This window comes from Callospermophilus lateralis, chromosome 1 (assembly GCF_048772815.1).
Source record: "Callospermophilus lateralis isolate mCalLat2 chromosome 1, mCalLat2.hap1, whole genome shotgun sequence".
In the NCBI taxonomy this organism is placed as follows: Eukaryota; Metazoa; Chordata; class Mammalia; order Rodentia; family Sciuridae; genus Callospermophilus; species Callospermophilus lateralis.
This window is the reverse complement of record NC_135305.1, coordinates 122,389,115-122,414,098: the sequence shown is the minus strand read 5'-3', so window position 1 is coordinate 122,414,098 and position 24,984 is coordinate 122,389,115. Positions and strand designations below refer to the sequence as shown.

Below are 24,984 nucleotides of genomic sequence, written 5' to 3'. Positions count from 1 at the left end.
CATGTTCATTTTAAAAACAAGTTGCAGCAGCAGAGCAGCAAGGGCTAGATTCAAAGCATAAAGTGGACTACTGGGTTTAGTATCTATAAAAAATTATATATATATATATATATATATATATATATATATATATATATATATATATATATAAAATATATATATGACAAAATATGTGAGAAAATAACCTGGGGAATACATATTTGTTTTGGCTCATAGTTCCAGAAATTAAAGTCCATGGTCACTAGGTTCCATTGATTTGGGGCCATGGTAAAGCAAAACATCATAATGGGGAAGGTATGGCACAGGAAAGTTCCCCAACCTCATGCAGCCAACAGCAGAGAGAAAGAGTGGAAGGGAGGGAGGGAAGGAGAGAGTAAAAGAGAAAAATAGAGAGAGTATACAGGTCTGGGATTCAATATAGATCCTACAGGTATGGCCCCAATGACTCACTCTCTGTGACTATGTTCCACCTCCTATGGTTTCTATCACTTCTCAAGAGTGCCATGAAATTATTCATCCATCAGTGGATGAATTCACTGATGAAGTTAGAGCCCTTATGATCAAATTACTTCCCAAAAGTCCTATATATGAACATTGCCTCATTAGGCACCAAAACTTCAACACATGAGCCTTTCAGGGACATTCCACATTCAAATCATAACAGGCATGAGTGTTGACTCAAATAAATAAACCAGAGTTAATAGAGATATGAATCAAGTTCTATGTATTTGTGTCCCCATGCCCAATTATGTAAGAATGTTAAAGATACTTAGCTTAGCAAACAGAGAGCTCAAGGGGACACAAGTTATCTTTAAATATATGAAAGGTAGAGTGGGTGAAAGGTAAGACCTCTCCCACTGAGTTGCGTAAGGACTGAAGCTGTAGAGAGGCATATTTCAGCCTGGCCAGATCTGTCCAAGAGGGAGAAGGCTTCTTGTGGTGTAGCAGATTTCCTATTACTGAGGGTTTGAGCACAGGAAGAGTTGTGGAAGGAACCCATATAGCAGGTGGATGATAAGTCTAGGTAATCCCTAAGGTTACTTTTCTTCTGAGACTGTAACAAGGCACAACTTACAACAATTGAATGAAGAGATAAGGTGTAAGATCATGCCTGTGGAAAAAAAAGATATTTGCCTGGAAATCAGAGATTTAATTTTGATACTACATATCTGCTCCCTTTTTGCCAAGAACATGATCTCCTAAGTGTCATAGTCCAAGAGCTCCCTTTCACTAGGGAAATAACTCTTCCTTGAAATGTGACTAAGCTAGAGAATTAGAACAATCAGAGAGAGCAAATCTCATCCTCCTGAAAAAGCATAAAAAGCATACATTCTCCCAAGAGCAAAACATTCCAGAGATAAAACGGAAAGTTATATTCTCTGCCTGTTACATTCAGGCTATGGTTTTTCACCTATATCTATGAAGTGTTGCTACTTGAAATGGTCAATATATTTGATTGTTGCATGGAGAATGGTGTCTCAACTCTGTCTGCGACAGTTGCACAATACCTTGATGATATTTTTTACTAAATAGTATTATGAGAACACACAGGGAAATTTGTGAAGAATTAATCAGAATAACAAACTCCAGGATAGTAACTCCTTATCACATTAGCTTTTAGAAAATAATTCCTTGACTCTCTGAATATGGCTAAATGTTTTCTCATACATGAAAGCTAGACCAAAATAAAAGGAAAAGAAGAGTGGGGTCCCATGAAAACAGAAGGGAGATCAGCAAAGCAGAGGAAGAGGATTGAGGCAGAGGTTGGAAAGACAGAAAAAGAGGGTAATAGTGGAATAAAATTGACCCAACTATGCTATGTACATTTATGAATACACCACAGTGAATTTCACCTTTATGTATACCTATAAAGTACTCATTTTAAAAAATCTTTAAATAAATAGAAAAAAAGACCAGTAGATAAGAGTAAGGGAAACAGGTGGAAGAGGGGAGATAAAATGGAAGTACTGGGTACTAAATTGGAGCAAATCATATTTCATACTTCTAATTTTTGTCAAAAATAATCCCAATATGTATAACTATAATTCACTAGCAAAAAAGAATTTAAAACCACTTTTTCCTATGGAACACTTCTAGATTCCTTCTACAAAGCCAGTATCATCACCCTGATAACCTGAACCAGACAAGGACACTTAATGAAAGAACTAATGACCAATATCCCTGATGAGGGATAAAAATAGAAAATCCTTAATTAAATATTAGGATAACATATTTAAAAACACATTAAGAAAATAAGACCTCATGTTGAAGTTAATTTCATTCCATGTTCATGGATAAGCAGAATTAATATTGTTAAAATGGCCATATTACAAAAAGATTCACTGTAATTTCCATCAAAATACCAATAACATTCTTCACAGAATTAAAAAAAATAGTCCTAAAATTAATATAGAATACAAAGCCCAGAATAGTCTAAACTAAGCATATAAAGCAATTTTGGAGGCATCACAATACCAGTTTCAAATTATACTACAGAGCTATCATAACAAAAACTATCATGGTTCTTCACACATAATACAATGCAGTGGAAAAGAAGACATCTGATTCTTGACAAAGTCACCATAAAATTACATTGGATAAAAAATAATCTTTATAATAAATTGTGCTAGGAAAACTAGATATCCATATTTAGAATAATGAATCTAGATTCCTACTTCTTAACCTACAGAAAAGTAAACTCAAAATGGATTAAAGACCTAAGAAGCTAGGAATTAGACAAGAAATCTTGCAACTACTATAAGAAAACACAGGATCAATGCTCCGACATATAGGCACAGGCAACAACTTCCTCAATAATACTCTGACAGCTCAGGAAATAATATCAGTAATTAACAAAAGAGATGGCATCAAATTAAAAACCTTCTGCATAGGGCTGGGGTTGTGGCTCAGGGGTACCTCTGAGCCACAACCCCAGCCCCCTAGCCCCTCTTTCTATGCCCCTGTTTTTTCTGAATGAAATGTTTATTCTGTACCTTTATAGGTTGGATACTTGTAAATCACTTTTACTTTCAAAATTGTCACTGGTTTTTCTTTTTTTATTTTTTTTTGAAGGTCTGATCTTATTTATTTGTTACTGATAAAAATTCTTATTTTTGACTGGACTCAGACTTAGAAGTAGAAGCTCTCAGAGAAGACAGCCTGCATCTCTTGGCAATCTGTTTCTGGTGTTTTTTCTTTGGCTTCTTTCATTCTTTTGGCCAAAAGTTTGGCATGTTCTGCAGCCTCTTCCTTATTCTTCTTAGTATGCTATTTCTTTAGAGCAATACATTGGCACTTGTGTTGCAGGACACATGGAGTAACAAGATGCTGAATCTTTGATGCTTTGGTCCTGCATTTTTTACCTTCCTTGTTTAAGGGTTTTCTGACAGCATATTGGCAGATACCATCTTCCTTAGAGAGATTGAAAAGTTTGCAGATTCTATTAGCTCTTTTGGGTCCTAGTCCACGAGGTACAGTAGTATCAGTAAGTTCAGGAATATCCTTCTCTCCTTTTTTTTACAATAACCAAGTTGAGAACACTCAGATTGGCATCCACAATGCAACCTCAAACAGATTTGCACTTTCTCTCTCCAGTTTGCCTGGGTCTATAACAGGAGTGCCCCTTACTCAGTAGTAGGTGAACATGGTCATAGGTCAAGACACCCTGCTTCATGGGAAAATCTTGTTTGTCATTCCCTCCATTAATTCAGATCACATAACCCTTCCATTCTTCACCCAGAGCATTCACAGCAACTTCTGTGGCCATACGCTTCTCATAAAAAGTACAAAGTTCGCATTCATCATCCACTTCAATGAGTTTCTGACAGCCAGTGGCTGGGAAGGAGATATTCATCTTCATCTTGGAGCAGCTGAGCATCCACAAGGCACAATAAAAAATAGTGGGTTTTTTATTTTTTATTTGTTTTAATTAGTTACACATGACATAAAATACATCTATGCACTTTGATATACCATAAATATATGGGGTATAATTTCTCACTTTCCTGATTGTACAGGTTGTAGAATCACATTTGTCATGCATGTACATAAGGTAATAATGTCTGTTTCATTCTATGATCCTTGCTATCACTATATCCCCCCTCCCCTTCCTTCACTCTCCTCTTCCTAATCTAAGGTAACTCTATTCTTCCCTAGTGCCTCCCCTTATTGTGAATTAGCATCTGCATATCAAAGGAAACATTCAGTCTTTGGTTTTAGGGGAATGGCTTATTTCACTTAACATGATATTCTCCAACTTCATCCATTTACTGGCAAGTGTTATAATTTCATTTTTCTTTAGAGATGAATAATATTTCATTTAATATATACCATATTTTCTTTAGCCATTCATATATTGAAGGACACCTAGGTTGGTTTCATAGTTTAGCTATTGTGTATTGAGATTCTATAAACGTTATTGCAGCTGTATCACTGTAGTATGCTGATTTTAAGTCCTTTGGGTATAAACCAAGGAGTGCGATAGCTGGGTCAAATGGTGATTCCATTCTCATTTTTACTGGAGAAAGATAGACTATTAAACAAATTGTCATGAGGAAAATGGAAAGCCACATGTAACAAAACAAAATTAAAACTCTCTCACTTTGCACAAAAATTAACTCAAGGTGGATCAAAGACTTAGGCATAAGACTAGATACCTTATGCCTAATAGAAGAAAAGTAGGTTCAAATCTTTACCATGTCAGCCTAGGACCTATTAACAAGACTCCTACAGCACAAGAAGTAAAATCAAGAATAAGTAAATGGGATGGATTCAAACTTAAAATCTTGTTCTCAGCAAAAGAAACAATCAATAATGTGAAGAGAGAGTCTACAAATTGGAGAAAATCTTTTCCACATGCACCTTAGATAAAGCATTAGTCTCTAGGATATATAAAGAACCAAAAAATTAATACCAAAAAATACAATAAATGGGCTAAGAAAATAAGCAGACAATTCACAGAAGAAGAAATATAATTTATCAACAAATATGTTAAAACTGTTCAATATCTATAGCAGTTAGAGAAATGCAAATCAAAACTACTCTAAGATTTCATCTCACTCCAGTCAAAACAGCAATCATCAAGAATACAGGCAACAATAAATGTTGGTGAGGGTGTGGGGAAAAGGTACACTCCTCATACATTGCTGGTGGGAGTGAAAATTTGTGTAAATCACTTTTGATTTTTATAGTAGCTCATAAAGTAAGCTTGCCCTGAGTCTCAGAGGATAATTTGCACTTGAGCTTTTTGTCAATCCTTGAGCTGTTGATACTGGGGACTCTTGGAAATGGAAAAAATTTACTTTGCATTGTGAGATGGTTGTGAGCTTTGAGGGGCCAAGTGTTGAATGTTTGAATGTGAGGTCTCCCCCAAAAGCTCATGCATGAGACAATGCAAGATTTGCAGGATAAATGATTGAGTTGGGAAGCAATCCAATCAGTGAATCAATGCCCTGATAGAATTAACTGAGTGGTACCTGAAGGCAGGTAGGGTGTGCCTGTAGAAGGTAGGTCTTTGGGGGCATGCCTTTGGGGTATAAATTTTATATATGGAGAGTGGAGTCTCTCTGCTTCTTGATCATCATATGAACTACTTTCCTCCACCATACTCTTCCATCATGATGCTCTGCCTCACCTCAAGCCCCAAGGAATGGAGTCAGCTGTCTATGTATCTATACCTCTGAGACCATAGTCCCTCAATAAGCTTTTTCTTCTGTATAATTGTTTTTGTAAGGTCTTTTAGTCACAGCAGCAAAAAAAATCTGACTGCAACATACCACCACTATGAAAATCAATATGAAATTCCTCAAAATACCAGGCATGAAACCATGATATGAGCCAGCTATACCACTTCTTGGTATTAATATTTTAGAAATAAAGAGAGTATACTATAGCAATATGTTTATACCTGTATTTATACCAACAGAATTCACAATTGATAAATTATAAAACCAGACTAAATCTTCATTAACAGATTAATAGGCAATGAAAATGTGAGATGTAGATAGATAGAGAGATAGATAGATAGATATCAATAGATAGATATAGATGTAGATATAGACATAGATATATGGATAGATAATATCTGCATAAGACTTCATTTTATGAAGCATGAGATTATGTCATTTTCAGGAAGATAGGTGGAACTTGAGAACAATATATTAAGGGAAGCAATCCAGACTCAGAAAATGAAGGGTTGCACATTTTCTTTCATATGCAACAGCTAGAAGAAAAAAATATTTTTTTTAAAAAAAAGCAATCACTCATAAATAGAAAGGAGACCAGTAAATTAGGAAAAGGGAATCAAGAGAAGGGAGATGCTGGGGAATAAAATTGATCTAACTAGGTTATGTGCATGTGTGGATGTGTAACAAACAAGCTATTATGTATAATTATAATGCACAAAAAATTATTTTAAAACTAATATATAAATTGTAAAAATTTTCTAATAATGGTCACAGGTATATATTTTTGCATAACTAATATTATTGAAATATTTCTTTGTAATTCTCTTTTAACCTCAGCATTCTCCAAGTTTTGAGATAGTGTTCAGTCTCTTTCATGCAGTTTTCTATAAAAAGAGTACTCAAGAATTTCTTGGACTATTCCCCACTTGTTGGATATTTATATATTCCTTAGTGTTTTAAATGATACTGCAATGTTTTAACATGAAGTGGTGTCAGTGGCTTTGAAATTTGTCTTATGATTTCGGTAAAATAAACAGAGGTCTAGTCAAGCAAACAGAATAGATTCAGTATTATCTTCTCAATTGCCCCAATAAAAATGAGTTGGATTAGCAAAGAAAGATTCAGTTATATTTTCTTCACTTTTCATAATAAAGAAGAAAGTTGACTTTAAGGGATATTTTCAACACTGATAGCTAATGACTTGGAAATTAATACACCCCCACAAAACTTGATTCCAATCAGTGAAATTTGATTCAGTTCTCCAGCTGTCTAGAGGAATCAAGGTGAATTTCAAATACATTATTGCTTAAAAATACCACACCCAACCATTACAATTCACCTAATTCACATTTTTTATCTTTTATTAATTTTATTTTTTTAAATACATGACAGCAGTGGAATGCATTACAATTCTTATTATACATATAGAGCACAATTTTTCATATTTCTGTATATAAAGGATTTTCACATCAATTCATGCCTTTATACATGTACTTTGTTTTATTTTTTGCATTACAATTCTTAATACACATATATACCACAATTTTTCATATCTCTGTTTTTATATAAAGTTTGTTTGACACTTAATTCAAGTCTTTATACATATACTTTGTATAATGAAATCCATCACATTCCACCATCCTTGCTAATCCCCTGCCCCCTCCCTTTACCTCCCACCCCTCTTCCCTAACTAGAATTCATCTAATCCTCCCATGCTCTCCATCCCTTCCCCACTGTGAGTTAGCCTCCTTATATAAGAAAAATATTTGGCATTTGTTTTGGGGGGGATTGGCTAACTTCACTTAGCATTGTCTTCTCCAGTGCCATTCATTTACCTGCAAATGCCATTATTTTGTTCTTTTTTAATGCTGAGTAAAATTCCATTGTGGATATATGCCACATATTTTTATCCATTCATCCACTGAAGGGCATCTAGTTTGGCTCCACAGTTTAGCTATTGTGAATTGTGCTGCTATAAACATTGGTGTGGCTGTGTCCCAGTAGTATGCTGTTTTTAAGTCCTTTGGGTATAGTCCAAGGAGAGGAATAGCTGGGTCAAATGGTGGTTCTAAATTCCCAGATTTCCAAGGAACCTCCATACTGCTTTCCATATTGGCTGCACCAATTTGAAGTCCCACTAGCAATGTATGAGTGTGCCTTTTCCCCCACATCCTCACTAATACTTGTTGTTGTTTGTCTTCATAATAGCTGTCATTCTGACTGGTGTGAGATGATATCTTAGAGTAGTGTTGATTTGAATTTTTCTGATTGCCAGAAATGATGAGAATTTTTTCATATATTTGTTGATTGATTGTATATCCTCTTCCTAGAAGTGTCTGTTCAGGTCCTTGGCCCATTTGTTGATTGGGTTATTTGATTTTTCGGTGTTTAGCTTTTTGATTTCTTTATATACCCTAGAGATTACTGCTCTATCTGATGTATGAGGGTAAAAATTTGCTCCCAGGATGTAAGCTCTCTGTTTACATCACAGATTGTTTCTTTTGCTGAGAAGAAACTTTTTAGTTTGATTCCATCCCATTTTTGATTCTTGGTTTTAATTCTTATGCTATAGGAGTCTTATTAAGGAAGTTGGAGCCTAATCCAACGTGATAAAGATTAGAGCCTACTTTTTTTCTATTAGATACAGAGTCTCTGGTTTAATTCCTAGGATGCATTTTGAGTTGAGTTTTGTGCATGGTGAGAGATAGGGGTTTAATTTCATTTTGTAATATCTGGATTTCCAATTTTCCCAGCACCATTTGTTGAAGATTCTATTTTTTCTCCAGTGCATATTTTTGGCAACTTTGTCTGATATAAGATAATTGCAATTTTGTGGATTATTCTCTGTGTCCTCTATTCTGTACCATTGGTCTACTAGCCTGTTTTGGTGCCAATATCACGCTGTTTTCTGTTACTATTGCTTTGTAGTATAGTTTAAGGTCTGGTACAGTTATGCCATTTGCTTCACTCTTTCTGCTAATGATTGCTTTAGCTATTCTGGATCTCTTATTTTTCCAGATGAATTTGATGATTGCTTTTTATATTTCTATGAGGAATGTCATTGGTATTTTGATCAGAATTGCATTAAATCTGTATAGTGCTTTTGGAAGTATGGTCATTTTGAGAATATTAATTCTGCCTATCCAAGAGCAAAATAGATCCTTCTATCTTCTAAGGTCTTCTTTGATTTCTCTCTTTGGGGTTAGTAGTTTTCATTAAATAGCTCTTTCACCTCTTTTGTTAAGTTGATTCCCAAGTATCTTTTTGGGGTTATTGTAAATGGGGTAGTTTTCCTCATTTCCTTCTCAGAGGATTTGTCACTGATATACAGAAATGCCTTTGATTTATGGATGTTGACTTTATATCCTACTACTTTGCTAAATTTATTTAGTAGTTCTAGAAGTTTTCTAGTGGAGTTTCTTTTTTGGGGGGGGGTCTTCTAGGTTAGAATCATCATCAGCAAATAGTGCTAATGTAAGTTCTTCTTTTCCTATACACATCCATTTATTTTCTTTTATCTGTCTAATTGCTCTGGCCAGTGTTTCAAGAACTATGTTAAATAGAAGTGATAAAAGAGGGCATCCCTGTCTTGCTCCAGTTTTTAGAGGAAATGCCATCAATTTTTCTTCCTTTAGAATGATGTTGACCTGGGGCTTTGCATAGATAGCCTTCATGATGTTGAGATATGTTCCTGTTATCCCTAATTTTTCTAGTTTTTGAACATAAAGGGGTGCTGTATTTTGTCAAATACTTTTTCTGCATCTAATGAGATGATCATATTATTCTTATCTTTAAGTCTATTGATGTGATGAATTACATTTATTGATTTCTGTATGTTGAACCAACCTTGCATCCCTAGGATGAATCCCACGTCATGGTGCACAATCTTTTTGATATGTTTTTGTATTCCATTCACCAGAATTTTATTGAGAATTTTTGCATATGTATTCATTAGAGATATTGGTCTGAATTTTTCTTTCTTTGATGTGTCTTTTTCTGGTTTGGGGATCAGAGTGATATTGGTCTCATAGAATGAGTTTGGAAGTGCTCCCTCTTTTTCTATTTACTGAAATAAATTGAAGAGTATTGGTATTAATTTTTCTTTAAAGGTCTTATAGAACTTGGCTGTGTATCCATCTGGTCCTGGGCTTTTCTTGGTTGGTAAGCTTTTGATGGCTTCCTCTATTTCCTCACTTGATATTGGTCTGTTTAAATTGTGTATATCATCCTGACTCAATCTGGGCAAATTGTATGACTTAAGAAATTTGTTGATGCCTTCAATGTCTTTTATTTTATTGGAGAATAAGATTTCAAAATAATTTCTAATTATCCTCTGTATTTCTGTAGTGTCTATTGTGATATTGCCTTTTTTATCCATATGCTGGTAATTTGAATTCTCTCTCTCCTTTTCTTCATTAGCATGGCTAAGGTCCTGTCAATTTTATTTACTTTTTCCAAGAACCCACTTTTTATTTTGTAAATTTTTTCAGTTGTTTCTTTTGTTTTGATTTCATTGATTTCAACTCTAATTTTAATTATTTCTTGCCTTCTATTGCTTTTGCTGCTGATTTGTTCTTCTTTTTCTAGGGCTTTGAGATGTAGTGTGAGGTCATTTATTTGTTGGCTTTTTCTTCTTTTAAAGAATGAACTCCATGCAATGAATTTCCTCTTAGTGCTGCTTTCATAGGGTCCCAGAGATTTTGATATGTTGTGACTGTATTCTCATTTACCTCTAAGAATATTTTAATCTCCACCTTGATGTTTCTGTAACCCATTGTTCATTCAGTAGCATATTATTCAGTCTCCATGTGATGCAGAAATTTTTATTTTTTATTTTGTCATTGATTTCCAATTTCATTCCATTATGATCAGATAAAATGTATGGCCATATCTCTACTTTTTTGTATTTGCTAAGAATCACTCTGTAGTATGGTGTATAATCTATTTTAGAGAAGGCTTCATGTGCTGCTGAGAAGAAAGTATATCTACTTGATGCCGGTTGAAATATTCTATATATGTCAGTTAAGTCTGTTATTAATTGTGTTTTTGAGCTCTATAGTTTCTTATTCAACTTTTGTTTGGAAGATCTGTCCAGTGGTGACAGAGGTGTGTTAAAGTCACCCAAAATTATTGTATTGTTGTCAATTAGATTCTTGAACTTGAGAAGAATTTGTTTGATGAACATAGCTGCACTATTGTGTGATTTTGTACATTTGACTTCCTGTAGGCTTCTTGGATTTGGATTTTCATTTCATTCTTCATGTCTGGAAAGTTTTCTGATATTATTTCATTGAATAGTTTCTCATTCCTTTGGTTTGGACCTCTATGTCTTTCTCTATCCCAATAACTCTTAAATTTGGTCTTTTTATGCTAGCCCATATTTCTTGAATGTTCTGCTAGTGGTTTCTTATCATTTTCACTGTGTTGTCTATGTTCTTTTCCAGATGATATGTTTTATCTTCATTTTCTGATGTCCTATCTTCTAAGTGGTCTACTCTGTTGGTGATGCTCTCATTTGAGTTTTTAATTTGGTGTATTATTTCTTTCATTTCAAGGAATTCTGGATTTTTTAACACCTCTATCTCCCTGTTGAGTTGATCTTTTGCTTCTTGGATTTGTTTATGTAGATCATTGACAAAGTGATATTTCACTGTTCTCTTATGAATTCTTTGAGATCATAGAACATTTTAACCATGTACATCCTGAACTCTTTATCTGCCAGTTTTTCTGCTGCAGCTGTCAATTCTTCTAATGATGTGTTTTCTTGATTTGTTTGTGGTTCTTTCTTCCCTTGTCTTTTCATGTTTCTAACATTTCTTTCTTTCCAGCTCTGTGGGACTAGTGTGTTATTGTTTTTACATTATATATTTGTAGTGTTCTTGTATGGTTCCAAGATCCTTCCTTTGTGGGGAAGGACAATGTTAACAGATCCCAATATCAACAATACATCACCTATGAACAAATAATTGTTATTAAGACATTTATAGTTTAGTCTCAATGTCCAGAAATGTTGGATTCATTATATTTTAAAATATAATCAGTAGTTTACAGTTTCTGGTAATGGACAGTGAACTGGGGGTCGGGTGTAGGACGATATGCCAAGGGGGAAAGATGTGAGGATATGGGATTAATATAACTTAGGAATTTGAAGGAGAACTCTAATGAAGAGGGTTCATAGCAGGGGAATAGACAGGAAGTAATTTAGGGTAGACAGCTGTTGGGGACCGCAAATCAAGTCAAGATGGCACCTGGCAGTTTGCCAGTAGAAGTGGTTTGTGAGGCAGCCAGAATGCAGCATATGGTGGCCCATACGGGGAACTCTGGGATGCTCAGGGGTAAGTGAGAAGGTAAGCTGCCCGTCCCTAGAAATAGATAGGACAGGAGGAAAGCTGCTCACCTCTGGGGAACAGATAGGCCAAGAGGACAAATGGCCATTTCAAGAAAATGGAAAAAATTGATACATTGTGTTTTTGTTTCGCTTTATCTTAGTGTGTTGTATTGTCTTTGTTACGGAAATATGGGATCAGAAGTCAGTAAAAATCAAATAGAAAGGGTGCTAAGTAAATTGCTAAAGGAAGGAGTCACCCCAGTAAAACCAAGAACAGTTAGGGCATAGGTTGAAGTTCAGAAGAGGAAGGACTATCAGGGAAGGAGTTACAAAAAAAGGCTGCTTCACGGTAGGGTGCATGAGGCGGTGCGGTGGCTGCCGAGTGTGCAAGCCAGTTACAGCGCAGCAGGGACTTTCCAGCAGGTGGCGGCAGCCCCCCTCCCCCCTCCCCCCCCACCATGGGGCTGCCTGGGGAGCAGGACGCTGTAGCCGGCAGCAGAGGACACGCCCGCCTGAAGTTTGGCCATTTCCAATGCCAATAACTAATGAGTCGTCAGTTTTTCCCTATTTGCTGCAGGTGCTGCCACGGGACTCCTCGCTATTCCTGGGGATAAATGCAGGGTTAGCAATATCTCAAATCCATAACAGCTGAACTCCAGAACTCCAGTTTAGCTATCCTTACATCTGCGACTATGGTTCTCCCACACCTGGAGGCTAATAAATAATGAGCACCATTGAGGCCTATTTCAAATGTAAAAAACAGAACCTGTTAAGCTTACTTCAATTAATTGGTAGTAGTTACACCAGGCACTGTGTTAAGAAATAGCATATGATTAGGCTGAAAGCAATTTAGCAAAGTAATTTGGTTTACTGCAACCAAGTAAGATGTTCGACATAAAAGCCTAAAAGAATGTTTTAACCTACACCTGTTTGTTTACTTTCACCTTTCCTTTTCACTATTTCTAATAATTCTGTTCAGCATAATGTACTAAATTGTTCAGTAGTGCCTGCTGGAATGTTACACAATTTTCTTTAGCCATCATTGCCAGAATTCCTACCTTCATCCCAGTGCCAGTGAAGACAAAAAATAGAAGAATTTCCAGTATTACTGAAAACCAAATGAGACTTCAGAATTACAGCCACCATCATCACAACTGTTGCTGTTTCTGCTGATGCTACTACAGCTTCTACAATAGCTATCACACAAACTGTACAAACTGCTGCATCAATAAATAATGTATCATCTTAGAAATGGAATTCTGATGCTCAACCAAAGAGTCGATGTACTTCAAGAAGGAATAGGCATATTAATGGATTCCTCTGCTTTAAGCTGCTTACAGAACTTACCTGAACTGTGTATCACTTCTATGCATTATGATAATATTTCTTGAGCAGCAGGTTTTTCCAATTAGGAGCCATGCTTAATGGCACATGGAATGTAAACTTTCAAAATTTAACTAATCTAGTGAGACAACAAATTGTAACTTGGTATCTTTGCTGATGGTGTCATCAGTGGTACAATTTTTCCAAAGGCTTCTCACTTGAAGCCATCAATAGCTTGGTACTGTGGCATTTTGAATTCTCCTCCTTCTGCTTGTGGCAGGTTGTTTATGGTGTTTGTATATATTACACAGATCCACAAGTATTGTTAAATATGTTGGGCTGGTAGTCAAAGACGGGTAATATCTGATTACAATGGTACCAACCTAAGCCAGGAGGCTGACGATTTGAGGTCAGACCATCCAATGACGGGTAAGGACCATATGTAGTATTGGACAACTAAAACAGGCATGGTCCCTAAACCACATACTTGTTGTTTAATAAAACAAAAGGAGGGAGATGTTGGGAACTGTAAACCAAGTCAAGATGGTGCCTGGCAGTTTGCCAGGAGAAGTGGTTTGTGAGGCAACGCCACCAAGCCATTAAGATGGTGGGAATTCCTTATTGGCTGACTGCTGTATCTAGATGATGCTAATTGAGTCAAGCTGTGTGTAATCAGTTAGGTATATATACCTCTGCTGCTCCACAATAAAGTGGCTTCGCTACCTTGAGTGCCCGATCAGTTCCAACTGAGTTTCCCTGCAATAAAGCAGTTCCTGCTTCAACCTTCACAAGTTGCTTGTCACCTCCCAGTTATTTTGCCCAGCTGGACTGCAGCAGACAGTTATGTGGGAGGACAGTAGATTACATAAAAACACCCACACATATATTTATAAAATTACAGGATGTAAAAATAGTAAAATTTGGAGGGTGAAAGAAGAAGAAAGAGAAAGAAAGAGAAGAAAAAGAAAAAAGTTGGGGGACTTCTGCAATTCCTCTATATTATATTATTCATGTGACTCAGTTCTCAAAGTTCTTTTCATGCAAAGTTCTTGGTTTCACATATGTTGGGGTTGTGGGGGCCAGAGGATAGAAGGGTAGAGGAGAAAGAAGGAGAAAAAAATCCTTTTCTGCTTCTCTTCTCTTCCAGTAGGTGGAGTTGTCTATTTTAAGCTGGAGTCTCTGCCCTCAGGGTGGTGTAGGTAACCAGGGTGAGAAGACTTGAGCCTCCAGTATCATCTCCCTCTCTTGCCTGGAGCTTCCCCAATCTTGGTCTCATTGTTTTGCTTCAGGTTTTAGACCCCTCCCCTCTCTTGCTTGTCAGGTCCCAACTGCATGACCTCTTGCCCTCAGACTTGCACCAGGTGGGCGGCACCCTGGTTGCACTTCACTCCTGTTTAACTGAGAGCTGTTTTTGTGTTGGATAGTCACTGTGCCAAGTTATCACAGCTGGGAAGGGGGGAGGGAAGGAGTTGGAAACCAGGTACCTGTTCAGACAGAGATCCGTGCTGATAACCATGCCTGCCAAAAAATGACAAGAAAGGTTTTCCAAGATGGAGGCAGTCTGCTTCCAGCGTCAGGCTATCTGGTGAGGTGGGGGGAGCTGGGATGGCCTTATGCTATGTCTAGATTATAGCTGTGTGGCCTGTGTGGGAGTAGAGTACAGATGATTAGGTAATTCTGCTATGCTTCTTGAGAACTGTGTGTGCACTAGAACTATAGGCTCTGGGTCCAGAGTCTGGAGTCTTACTGGAATGCACAGGCTCTGATTTCTGCATGGGTGGTCACAGTGCTGGTGGTTTCTGCTGTATAGGGGTCCTATCACACACTCTGAGATATTTTATTCCATCTAGGTGAGACCTTGTGGAGAAGCCGCCTGGCTGCTTTCTTGGTTTCATGCCACAAAGCAGCCAGAAATAGTAACCTCTCCTCCACAGAGCAGCCAGAAATAGTAATCCATCTTGGATCCCCCTAATTCACATTTACTAAATTCCATCTTATTCTTAAGTGCCCTCTACTGTATTCTGTAGACTTGAATTAAAGCAAGTAATGAAAACAGGATTCATGATGTCCCATGCCTAAAATTAGACAGCTATTATATAAAAGAAATGGAAACAGTGCCAAATATGCCAAAATTTTCTGAATATTACCCTCCTATAAGTGTTTCCCTCAACTTGGAATTATGTCTTTATTTTCACCTAGACTGACTCTTTTTTTCACTATCAATTTTTACTATATCTTTTTTAAAAATACTTCTCACAATTCAAGCATACTACAGTAATGTAGCCACATCAATGTTTATACCCACACAATTCACAATAACTAAGCCATGGACCCAACCTAGCTGCCCTTCAACATATTAATGAATAAAGAAAATGTGGTATATATACACAATGGAGTAGAACTCAACCATAAAGAAGAATAATTTTATGACATTTTCCATTAATGGATGGACCTGGAGACTATCTTGCTAAATGAAAAAAAGCCAGTTCCAAAAAGCTAGAGATTGGGATGAAATTTTACTCAGCAATAAAAGAGAATAAAATCATGGCATTTGCAGGTAAATGGATGCATTGGAGAAGATAATATTAAGTGAATTTAACCAATACTATAAAAACAAATGCCAAAAGTTTTCTTTGATATAAGGAGGCTGACTCATAGTGGGGTAGGGAGGGGGAGCATGGGAGAAATAGATGAATTCTAGATAGGGCAGAGGGATGGGAGGGAAAGGAGGGGGCAGGGGATTAGCAAAGATGGTGGGATGTGATGCACATCATTATCCAAAGTACATGTATGAAGACAAGAATTGGTGTCAACATACTTTATATACAACCATAGATATGAAAAAAATGTGCTGTATATGTGTAGTAAGAATTGTAATGCACTCTGCTGCCATTTATTTTTAAAAAACAGTTAAAAAAAAGCAACAAATAATCCAGGAAGACATTTGAAAGATGAGAATTATATAAAGGAAAGGAAAATGTAACCAAATAGAATGGATTTAAAAACACTTCAATAAAGAGAACTGAAAAAAATTAAGAAATACACTTGAAATGAAGGACTCAATGAACTTCATTAAAAATTCAATGAAAAGAATAACCAACAGACTAGACTACTTGGAAGACAGAGTCTCAAGCAATGAAGACAAAATAATTAATCTTCAAAATCAAGTTGACCATGGACAAAAGATATTATGAGAACATGAGCAGAATTTCCAAGAAATATGGGATAAAATAAAAAGACCAAACCTAAGATTTATCAGGATGGATGAAATCTAAGAGATACAAAACCAAAGGAATGCACAATCTTTTCAGTGAAATAATGTCTATAAATTTCCCAAACATTAAGAATAAAATGGAAAATCAAATACAGAAGGCTTACAGGACCCAAAACACACAAAATTATAACAGACCCACACCAAGTCACATTATTATAAAAAGCTTACAGGATAAGAATAGAATTTTAAAGGCTGCCAGAGAAAACAAAAAAAGTCACATTTACAGGGAAACCAATCCAGATCTCAATCCAGACTCTCAAAGCTAGGAAGTCTAGAAACAACACATATCAAGCTCTGAAAGAAAATGGATAACAGTCAAGAATACTATACCCAGCAAGATTAAGCTCCACTATTTGAGATGAAATAAAATCCTTCCATGATAAACAAAAGTTAAAGAATTCACAACTAGAAAGCCTGCACTACAAAACATACTCAATAAAATCTTATTTTTAAAAAAATGAACAATGAAAGTGAAAACAAGCAAAGGGAGGAACTACATTAGAAAAATAGTTGATCAAAGGAGAAACTAATTCAAATTAAAGCCAAAAATTAATCAAAATTACAGAAAATAAAAAACATGTCTCAATAATAACATTGAGTGTAAATGGCCTAACCTTATCAATCAAAAAAATATAGACTGGAAAATTGGATTAAAGAACAAGAGCCAACAATATGCTGTCTTCAAGAGACTAACCTTATAGACAAAGACATTCACAGACTGGAAGTATAAATATGGGGAAAAAACATATCATTCACATGGGACTCATAAATAAGCAGGGGTTTCAATCCTCATATCAGATAACGTGGAGTTCAAGACAAAGTTAATCAGAAGGGACAAAGAAGGCCATTACATACTATTTGAGGAAATTATACATCAACAAGATATAACAATCATAAGAAACAAGATAATATAACAAGATATAACAAACACTAGAGCATTTACATAAATCAAACAAACCCTTCTCAATTTATAGAATCAAATAGACCACAACACAATAATATCAGATAACTTTAACACTTATCTCTCATCACAGATAAATCCTCCAAGCAAAATCTAATAAAGAAGCCATAGAACTAACAATACAATTAATAATTCAGACTTAAAAGATATATATATATATATATATATATATATATATATATATATATATATATAAAATATTTCATCTTTCAATGACTGAGTATACTTTCTTCTCAGCAGCACATGAATCCTTCTCTAAAATGCACCACATTAGGCCACAAACCACCCTTAGTAATTACAAAAAAACAGAGATAGTACCTTGTGTTCTACCAGATCATAATGGAAGAAATTAGAAATCAATGATAAAATTGAAAATAGAACTTCTCTAACACCTGGACACTAAATAATATGTTACTGAATGATCAATGGAATTATGAAATCATGGATGAGATTTAAAAACTACTTAGAAATAAATGACAATAGGGATACAATTTATCAAAATCTCTAGGACACAATGAAAGCGGTTCTAAGAAGAATGTTCATTGCATTGAGCACATTCTTTAAAAGAATAGGAAGTAACCAAAAAAGTCTAACATTACACCTGAAATCCCTAGAAAATTAAGAACCAATTAACACTAAGAGCAAAGGAAGACAGTAAATAATGAAAATCAGAGCCATATTAATGAAATTGATGTCAAAAAATATTAAAAATCAATGAAACAAAATATTGGTTTTTTAAAAATAAATAAATAAAATTAATAAACACTTAGCCAAGCTTACAAAAAAAATACTTAAATTTCTAAAATTCATATTGGAAATATTAACACAAACTATCATAAAATACAGACAATAATCAGAAAATACTTGAACATCATGAAGACATCAATATATTTCTAGGGACATCAAACCTACCAAATTGAATCAGGAAGACATAGAAAATTTAAACATAACAATTTCAAGAAATGAAATCGAAGATGCCTTCAAAAGCACACAAACAAAGAAAAGGACTAGATGAATTTTCATCTGAGTTCTACAAGACCTTCAAAGAACTTATCCCAATTCTCCTCAAATTTTTCTATGAATAGAAAAGGAGGTAACACTCCCAAACTCAGCTTCTGGAGCTAGTGTCACCCTGATACCAAAACAAGATAAGGACACATAAAGGAAAGAAATATTTAGTCCAATATCCCTAATGAAAGCAGTTATAAAAATTCTTCATAAAATACTGGCAAATCACATTCAAAAATATACTAAAAAAATTTTAAAAAATAAAAATAAAATAATAAATTAAAAAAAAAAAATATATATATATATATATATATATATATATATATATATATATATATATATACACACTAAAAAATAGTTCACCATGATCAAGAAGATTAATTCTAGGGATGTGGGTTGTTTCTAAATATGGAACTCAATGCGCGTAATTCATCACATCAATAGACTTAAAGACAAGAATAACACGATTATATCAGTACATGCAGGAAAAGCATTTGACATAATATAGCATCCATTCATGCTCAAAACACTAAAAAATAAACTAGAGAAAATAGGAAAATATCTCAATTCTTTAAAATCCATATATGTTAAACCCAAGGCCAATATCATTCTAAATGGGGAAAATTGAAAGCATTTCCACCCATAAATCAATTGCATTCCTATACAATGATGAATAGGCTTGAAGAGAAATTTGGAAAACTATCCTATTCATGATAGACTCAAAAAAATAAAATACTTGGGAATTAATTTGACAAAAGAAGTGAAAGAACTCTACAATAAAAACTATATATATAAAAGAAGACGAAAAGATCTTCCATGTCTTGGATAAGCAGAATTACTATGTCCAAAATGGACATTCTACCAAAAGTGCTATACAGATTTAATGCAATTTCTATTAAAATTCCAATGATGTTCTTTATAGAAATAGAAAAAACAATCATAAAATTTATTTGAAAAAATAAGAGGACCAGAATATCCAAAGCAATTCTTAGCAAGAAATGTGGAACAAGAGACAGCACAATACCAGACCTTAAACTATACTCAGGCCATAGTGAAAAAAACAGCATGCTCTTGGTACCAAAACAGACATGAAGACCAATGGAAGAGAATAGAAGAAACAGAGACGACCCCACATAAATACAGTTGTATCATACTACACAAAGACACCATAAACATTCATTGTAAAAAAGAGCCTCTTCAACAAGTGGTGCTGGTAAAACTGGAAATACATATGTAATAGAATAAAATTCCATCCCTATATCTCACTTTGTACAAAATTCAACTCAAAGTAGATCAAGGATCTAGATATTTGAAGAGAAATCCTGCATCTACTAGAAGAAACAGTAGGCTCAACTCTCCATCATGTCCCCACAACTTCCTCAACAAGACTCCTGAAACACAAGAAATAAATTCAAGAATCAATAAATGGGATGATATCAAACTAAAAAGATTATTTATAGCAAATAAAACCATCAAGAACATGAAGAGAGAGCCCACAGAATTGGAGAAAATCTTTGCCATGTGCACCTCAGATAGAGTATTATCTCCAAGTTATATAAAGAATTCAAAAAATTTAATACCAAAAAATTTAATACCAAAAAATAACCCAATTATTAAATGGACAATGGAACTGAACAGGCACTTCACAGAAGAAGAAACATTAATGGCCAACAAATATATGAAAAAAATGTTCAACATCTCTAGCTATTAGAAAAATGCAAATTAAGACTACACTGAGATTCTCTATCACTCCAGTCAGAATGGCAATTATCAAGAAAACAACTATCAGTAAATTGGCAAAGATTTGGGAGAAAAAAGGTACATTCATATGTTGTTTGGTGGGGCTTCATGTTGGTGCAACACATATGTTAAGCAGTATGGAGATTCCTCAGGAAACTTGGAATGGAACTGCTGTTTGACCCAGTTATTCCACTCCTCAGTGTATACCCAAAGACTTATAAACAGCATAATATAGTGACACATTCACATCAATGTTTATAGCAACTCAGTTTACAATAGCTAAGTAGATATCCTTCAACTGAGGATTGGATGTAATATACATACGCAATGGGATATTAATCATAAAGAAAAGTGAAGTTATGGCACTTTCTGTTAAATGAACAGAAGTGGAGACAATCATGCTAAGTGAAATAAGCCAATCCAAAAAACCAGAGGCTGAGTGTTCGCTATGATAAGTGGAAGCTTATACACAATAAGGTAGGGGAGGAATAAAAGTGCATTGATTTAGACAAAGGGGAAGGAAGAGAAGAGACAGGGGAAAGGAATAGGATATACAGTAGAATAAATTGGACCTAACTTTCCTATTTCATATATGAATACTTTACCAGTGAAATTACACATTATGTACAACTGCAAGAATAGGGATTTTAATCATAATAAGTTATATTCCATGAATGTACATGTCAAAATATATTCTACTTTCATGTATATCTAAAAATAACAAATTTTAAAAAGAACTTAGGTAAGTGGTAAATAAACATCTGAAACACTGGTAAAAGTGTTCAACCCTGAGACCAGACCGGAGGAGGAAGCCCGCACCAAGCCAGACCAGAGGAGGAAGCCCAGGGTCAAGCCAGACCACAAGAGGAAGCCCAGCTCCAAGCTAGACCTGAGAAGGAAGCCCGGCCCGGCCCCACGCGTTAGTCCAGAGGAAGCCCATCAACCCTTAAAACCCATCAAAGGGAGCGTGGCTACCAGCACAGTTCTGCAGCTGATCCAGGTACCCAATTTCCAACTCCCCCACACTTAGCTGCGATAAATCCAAATATTTCCCACAAGCTTTTGGAGGGTGTTGCTATCAATGCAAAACAACAACTGTACAGGAGCCTGGGTTCCACCTCGAATATTAGAGTAGGGAGGATACAGGTGGAAGCTCATGTCCTTTCACACTGGCTATATCCACCACCCTGAACACAGAGGCTCAAGCTAGGAATACACAATGCCACCTACTGGAAGAAAGGAAAACAGAGTTCTGAGAGACTTTTTTTTTCTTTTTCTCTTTTCTTCTCTCTCTTTCACAACCTCAACATATGTGAAACAAGAACTGTGCATGAACAACCAAATCACCAAAATAATATAATATAGAGGAATTGCATATGCCCCACCTTCCCCCTATTTTTTCCTTATTCCTTTCTTACTTTTTTCCTTCTCTCTTTTTTCTCTTTTCTTCCTTGTTATTTTTTTTTTCTTTTCTTCATTCATTTTCCCTCTATCCCACTTTCAACCCCCTAACTTTTACTATCTATACATAGGGTAACTATCTAAATAGATAGGAGGTTGAATCTATACATTCTTCCATAACTTACCAGTCTATTGGTTAGAGTTCTCCGAAGCTGCTAAGTTAGTTTAACCTCATACCCTCACTTCTTTCCCTCTAAGTATAACATCCTTCATCTAAAATTCAGTTTTCTGTATGCCACCAGATATGGTATGCCTTTTATGAAATTAATGACTATATTTTAATTAATAATTGAAACCAATATCTGTAGACTTAGATTCTAACTATAAATGTATTAATAATGAAAACTTGTGCTTAGATGATGTTCTGTTGATATTGGGACTGTTAACATTGTCTTTCTCTGTAAAAGAGGGATTTTGGAGCTATACAAGAACAATATAAATATGTAAGGGGAAAACCATTAACACAACAGTTTCACAAAGCCAGAAAGAAACATGAGCAGTATGAAAAGACAAGGAAAGAAAGAATCACAAACAACACAGGTCAATTCAACATTAGAAGAGGTAATATCTGCAGCTGATGGAATGTCAGATAAAGAGTTCAGGATATACATGCTTCAGATGATCTGGAAACTCAAGGAAGACATTAGACAGCAAATTCAGAAAATGAAAGATCACTTCAACAATGAATTACATAAATAAATCCAAGACACAAAAGATAAAATCTACAGGGAAATAGAGGATATAAAAAAAAAACAACAGAAATCCTGGAAATGCAGGAAACAATAAACCAAATTAAAAATGCAAATGAGAGTATTACCAGCAGAGTAGAACACTTAGAAGATAGAACATCAGACAATGAAGACAAAGTTTTTCAACTTGAAAAGAACATAGACAGCTCAGCAAGAATGTTAAGAAATCATGAGCAGAACATCCAAGAATTATGGGATAACATAAAGAGACCAAACTTAAGAGTTATTGGGATACAAGAGGGTATAGAGGTCCAAACCAAAGGAATGAGCAATCTGTTCAATGAAATAATACTAGAAAAATTCCCAGACTTAGAGAATGAAAAAGAAATCCAAATACTAGAAGCCTACAGGATGCCAAATGTACAAAATCATAAGAGATCCACACCAAGGCACATAATAATGAAGATGCCCAACATACAGAATAAGGAGAGAATCTTAAAAGCCACAAGAGAGAGGAAGCAGATTACATTTAGGGGTAAACCAATCAGGATAATGGCTGATCTTTCAACACAGACTCTGAAAGCTAGAAGATCCTGGAACAATATATTTCAAACACTGAAAGAAAAAGGGTTCCAACCAAGAATCATATATCCAGTGAAATTAAGCTTCAGGATTGAAGATGAAATAAAAATCGTCCACTCTAAACAAAAGTTAAAAGAATTTGAAGCTAGAAAACCAGCTCTCCAAAACATCCTTGGCAAAACATTACAGGAAGAGGAAATGAAAAATAACAATGAAAACCAACAGCGGGAGATAGTACAGTAAAGGAAAAACTAACCAAAGAGGAAAAACAAATCATGTTAAGTAACATAAATAACCAAATATGGCTGGAGGTACAAACCGTATCTCAATAGTAACCCTAAATGCACCAATCAAAAGACATAGGCTAGTAAACTGAATTTTTTAAAAAAGATCCAACAATATGCTGACTACAGGAGACTCATCTGATAGGAAAAGACAAACACAGACTGAAGGTGAAAGGTTAAGAAAAATCATACCACTCATATGGACTTTGGAAGCAAGCAGGGATGTCCATACTTGTATCAAACAAAATAGATTTCAAGCCAAAGTTAATCAAAAGGGATAAACAAGGACACTACATACTGCTCAAGATGACTTAATGATCATTGATATATATGCACCAAACAATGGTGCATATATACACCAATAGACTTAATGATCATTAATATATATTCCCCAAACAATGGTGCAGCTATGTTCATCAAACAAACTCTTCTCAAATTCAAGAGTCAAATAGACCACAACACAATAATCTTGGGAGATTTTAACACACCTCTCTCACCACTGGACAGATCTTCCAAACAAAAGTTGAATAAAGAAACCATAGAGCTCAATAATACAATTAATAACTTAGACTTAATTGACATATACAGAATATACCACCCAACATCAAGTGGATGCACTTTCTTCTCAGCAGCACATGGATCTTTCTCAAAAATAGACCATATATTATGTCATAGGGCAAATCTTAGCAAATCCAAAGGAGTAGAGATACTACCATGCATTTTATCTGATCATAATGGAATGAACTTGAAAATCAATAATAAAATAAGAAAGAAAAATCCTACATCACATGGAGAATAAACAATATGCTTACTGAATGAACAAAATGTTACAGAAAACATCAAAGAGGAAATTTAAAAATCCTTAGAGGTAAATGAAAACTCAGACACAACATATCGAAATATCTGGGACACTATAAAAGCAGTACTAAGAGGAAAATTCATTTCATGGAGTTCATTCCTTAAAAGAAGGAAAAGCCAACAAATAAATGACCTCACACTATACCTCGAAGCCTCAGAAAAAGAAGAAAAAATCAGCAGCAAATACGGTAGAAGGCAAGAAATAATAAAAATCAGAGCTGAAATCAATGAAATTGAAACAAAAGAAATAATTGAAAAACTTGACAAAACTAAAAGTTGATTCTTTGAAAAAATAAATAAGATTGATAGACCACTAGCCACGCTAACAAAGAGAAGAAGAGAGAGAACCAAAATTACTAGCATATGGGATGAAAAAGGCAACATCACACGAGAGACTTCAGAAAGATAATTAGAAATTATTTTGAAACCCTATACACTAATAAAATAGAGGACAGTGAAGGCATTGATAAATTCCTTAAGGCATATGAGCTACCCAGATTGAGTCAGGATGATATAAAAAACCTAAACAGACCAATATCAAGTGAGGAAATAGAAAAAGTCATCAAAAGACTACCAACCAAGAAAAGCCCAGGACCGGAAGGATATACAGCAAAGTTTTACAAGAACTTTAAAGAAGAACTAATACCAATACTCTCAATCTATTTCAGGAGATAGAAAAAGAGGAAGTACTTCCAATTCATTCTATGAGGCCAACATCACCCTGATTCCAAAACCAGATAAAGACACTTCAAAGAAAGAAAACTTCAGACCAATATCCCTAATGAATATACA

At 35.1% G+C, this 24,984-nt stretch overlaps 1 pseudogene; it reads right to left on the bottom strand.

Annotated features, from left to right (window-relative positions):
- Positions 1-3,065: 3,065 nt before the first annotated feature.
- LOC143406817 (small ribosomal subunit protein eS6 pseudogene) lies at positions 3,066-3,859 on the bottom strand (annotated as a pseudogene).
- Positions 3,860-24,984: the final 21,125 nt, after the last annotated feature.